Raw genomic sequence first — 5,000 nt, 5'->3', positions numbered from 1 at the left:
AGAACGACGCAAACCATCTTCAGGAAAACAGTTCGAGGCCACTCATCGCTATGCCACTGTAGCAGTACAGCGCTGTGCATACCGTTACCATAAGCAGAACAGCGCTATACCATCCCAGTAGAACAGCGCCATGGAGAACAAAATCATTCTATTACCAGAAGAACAGCGCTATACCATTACCTGTAGAACAGCGCTATGCCATTGCCTGGAGAACAGAATCATTCCATTATCCGAAGAACAGCGCCATGCCAGTAATAGCAGAACAGCGCGATGTCATCAGCATCAGAAAAGGAGCACAATACTATTAACCAGAAGCAGAACGGCACGAGTTCATACATCCGTTCATCGTCTGACCGGGTGCCACTGCCCTTAGCTGAATAAAATCGCCTGACGACTTTAAGTTGGGTTTGTTGGCTGCTGGAGACTTCCCTCACCAGGTCGAGATGGATTTTTTTCTTCTTCTTCCATTGAGGGGATCTAAAGTTTTCATTTCTTCTGCAGAAACCTTTGTTATTGCCTTTCGTGCCACGTGGAACTTTTCCTTTAGCTCCTGTTGCCGCCAGGAGATTTTATTCGTCTCCATGGCACACGATCACACGTGCACGATCACAAACACTCCCACATACGTACACGCTCGCACACACTCACACAGACACTCACATTCACAGTCACACTCTCACCCACACCCTCACCCACGCTCTCACCCATACTCTCACCCACACTCTCACCCACCCATACTCACCTACACTCTCAATCACATTCTCAAGTACACTCTCAACCACATTCTCAACAATACTCTCAACGACACTCAACCACTCTCATCCACTCTCACCTTGATAATCATTTCAATCTAATGACTTCAGAAGGTTGATTTTCGAGTCCAATTCAGTGGCACAAGGCATCCAGTTCGACTCTCAACGGCTACAGGTGACTAACACTTGTTTTGGGTGTTCGAACACATAGGGCAAAGGTGACGGCTTTGTAGCTGCTACGTATCTCCTGGTATAAGAAGGTCTTTATTAGCTTGTATTATTTAGATTTAAGACAATACCGTCACGACAATTTGGTGGAGAAGCATTGAGATAATACTCCCTCTAAGACACACACACACACACACACACACACGGTGGCGCGGTTGGTAGAGTCTCAGACTGTCAGCACGGGGGTGATGGCGGTACCTGGTTCGAATCCTGCCCAGGGCTGAAATTATTTCAGTATCGCTGCGCTTCGAGTCGTTACTCCAACTCTCGTGGGAGGGGAGTTGTGTGTGTGTGTGTGCGTGTAAGGTCATAGCATTACCCATAGATCGGTCATACGAGCTCTGAGCTCTTTTCCGGGAGGGAAATAGCTGTCGATCACGAGTCCAACACGTGATCCAAAAGACCAAGGTGAAAGACCAAGGTGAATACACACATGACCTTGTAAATTACAATAACTTTTGAGTATCCACCGCCTGTCACAGCGAACCGTACTGACATCATAATAACATTGTTAAACAAAAATATTCTTAGGTATAGGCACGATGATTCAACTTCATGAATCAATTTGTATGTGTCAAGTGCATTTCCAAGAGCAAGCATAATTCCCAGTCGGCAGCGTTTACAAACTGCTTTTGCCGTCAAATATCTCGCAGCTCCGACAAGAAGGGCACATGTTCCTCACCTCTGGGGAGCCCCAGTGTGGCAGAAACTGTGGATTGTGGCTTTACGTACATTACCCCGCGCGTGCAGACAATCGCGTTATCGACACCTGACAGCGGTGCACCGAAGCCTGACCTGTCGATCGCGCCCGCGGGCTGCGGCGCCTGTTTGTTTACGTCAGTCGGCCGGGGCGGACCGTCGCGGACCCAGACACGCGCCTCCCCGCCCTTGGACGTGACAAGCGGATCCGGTGGGGCGAGGGAAAAAAAAAAAAAAAAAAAAAAAAAAAAAAAAATATATATATATATATATATATATATATATATATATATAATACGTAAATAGATAGGTGAATAGACAAATAATGAAACAAATAAATAAATAAAAACGAGGAAGTTATTAGACCTGCTTTGTATATTACAATAATTAATATGTTCAGAACGAGCGTTTGTGTTCAGCAAACTGGTTATGAATCGGATAGGGTCAACAGAAACTGCTAATAATGTTTCGCGCTATAACGAGGATGGGTGCAGAAAAAATTATAAAAAATTGAATTTACAAGAATAACAAAAACAACAATAAGATAAAAACAAGAACAAGAACAATAACAACTGAAACAATAATAATAATGGTGAGAATAATGATGATGAAAATAATAATGATACTAATAATGATAATGATAATAATAATAATAATAACAATAATGATAATAATAATAATACATACATACATACATACATACATACATATACTAAAGGCTTTTTCCCCCTTACTAGGGAGGTAGCCAAAAGACAAAGACATAAAAACCACTCCCACCCATTCCGTCCCTATCACACTCCACTCCCCTCCACCCTCTTCCTCCCTCTTATCTTAACACTTCCTGGATGACGGGTCATCTCTGCATCTTGTCCACTGCCCTGGGTCAGAAGCAGTGTCGCAAGACACAGCACATCCACAGCAAGGTCGCTTTATTAATTCGGCGACCCCCACTCTCCGTCCCCTCATGCAGAAAAGGAGAAGACGGGGAGAAATCCCTTCGGGCTGCGTCAATTTATTTCTCATACATACTCTCCTACCCCCTCCCCCTCATGCATCACAGCATCATCCATACACAACCCTTCTCCATTCACCCCTATCTTCTGTCCTCTCCCGCCCTTCCTCAACAGACATTCCCCTCTTTCCCAATGCCCCTTTTACCCCATCCATCCATCTCATCCTAGGTCGACCCCTCATGTTCACTCCTTCCACCTCTGCCTTCCACACCTCTTTTACTAATCTTTCTTCACTCATTCTTTCTGTGTGTCCAAACAATCCTAATACTCTTTCATCAACCCTATCTTCCAACTCCCTTTCCACCCCTGTTCTCCTCCTCACCTCCTCATTTCTCACTCTATCCAGCCTAGTAACCCCATCATACTTCTCAGGCATTTCATCTCAAACAAATTCAAACTCCTTCTCTCTTCCTCTCTTATGTTCCATGTTTCTGCTCCATACAGTGCTGTCGGCACAATCACTCCTTCATACAATCTTCTCTTAGCATCCATTCCCAAATGTCTATTTCTCATTATACTTTTTAATCCCCCAAGGCATTTACTCGCTTCTCTCAATCTACATTCTACCTCCACCTCCACTCCTCCCTTTCTTGTCACATTCGCACCCAAGTACTTAAAACTATCCACTTCCTCCAGTCTCTCCCCCATAATACTCACTTCCAGCCTGCTATCACTCTCTCCCCTTGTACATCTTATCACTTTACTTTTACTCACATTTATCTTCAACTTCCTTCTTTCACACACCTGCCCAAATTCTGTCACTAAATTCCTCAATCCCTCCTCTGACCCTGCCACAAGCGCAGTGTCGTCAGTAAACAACAACTGGTTTATCTCACACTTTTCTCAATTTTCTTTAACCATCTCCAGTCCCCGACCCACTACCCTTGTATTCACCTCTCGCACCACCCCATCCATGCATAAGTTGAACAGCCAGGGTGAAATAACACACCCCTGATGAAGTCCCACCTTTACCTCAAACCACTCACTCTCTCCATTTCTAATCCAAACACAAGTTCTTCTACTCTCGTAAAAAATCTTGACTGCTCTTAACAGCTTTCCTCCTATCCCATATATCTGCAGTACCTCACTCAGTGCCTTTCTGTCTACCCTGTCATAAGCTTTTTTTCTAGATCCATAAAAGCCAAAAAAAACATCCTTACTTTTTCCTATAGCTTTCTCACATATCTGTCTTACCACAAAAATCTGATCTACACAACCCCTACCTGTCCTAAACCCACACTGTTCCTCACCAATTACTCCCTCTGTTCCTCTCCTAATCCTCTCAATCAAGACCCTCTCATAAGCCTTCCCAACTACACTTAACAAGCTGATCCCTCTGAAACTACTACACTCACACTTGTCCCCCTTTCCCTTGTAAAGTGGAACTATACAGGCACTCCTCCAGTCCTCCGGCACTCTACCCTCTCTTAAATAAACATTAAATAACCTCACCAGCCAGTTCACCATCACTGTACCTCCTTTTTTCAGACATTCTGCATGGCATTCATTCAGACCAGGTGCCTTACCTGCTCTCATCATCACAACTGCTTTCATTTCATCTTTTCTTATTTCTCCTCCATTTTCCTCACTCATCACAGTTATTTTCCTAGCGCTTCCCACTGCAACTACCTTTCCCCTCCTATCCTCCTTCACATTTAGCAACTCCCTAAAATACTCTGCCCATTTTCCTCTCACTGCTTTCTCTTCCATTATCATCTCTCCATCTGCACCTTTTACCTTTTCTTCTCTATTTGATTCGCCTCCTCTTCCTCTTTTAATTTCTTTCAAAAATACTTTTATTACTTTCAAAAATTTCTGTCATACTCTTACCCCACTTCACATCTGCTCTCCTCTTTGCCTCCTTTATCTTATGCTATACTTCTCTTTACTTTGTACCTCTCATACAATTCCCTCGTCCTAAATTGTAACCCATCTATGAAAGCCTGCTTCTTCTCTTCCACACCCTTCTTTGCTTCCTCATCCCACCACTCACTACCCTTCCTTCTATTTCCTCCCGTCCTCCTTGTTCCCTATACCATCTTTGCACACTTTATGACACCCTCCTTGAACCATCCCCATTTCTCCTCCACTCCTAGTTCTACTCTGTCCTTCACATCCTCCCACTTCTCTCTCAACTTCTTCTTATACTCCTTCTCCTTCTCTTTCTCATTTGAGCAGTTCACTCTAAATACCTCCCTACCTTCTGCCCTTTTCCTCTTTCTCCAGCTATTCTCCACTCTCAACTTACATTCAACCAAAAAATTATCTGATATTCCCCCACACTCTCCCCTTAGAACATGTACATCCT

This window comes from Oratosquilla oratoria, chromosome 6, assembly GCF_046742065.1.
Source record: "Oratosquilla oratoria isolate Oo_2021 chromosome 6, ASM4674206v1, whole genome shotgun sequence".
Classification (NCBI taxonomy): domain Eukaryota; kingdom Metazoa; phylum Arthropoda; class Malacostraca; order Stomatopoda; family Squillidae; genus Oratosquilla; species Oratosquilla oratoria.
The sequence above is the reverse complement of the archived record's forward strand: the minus strand, read 5'-3'. Positions refer to the sequence as shown.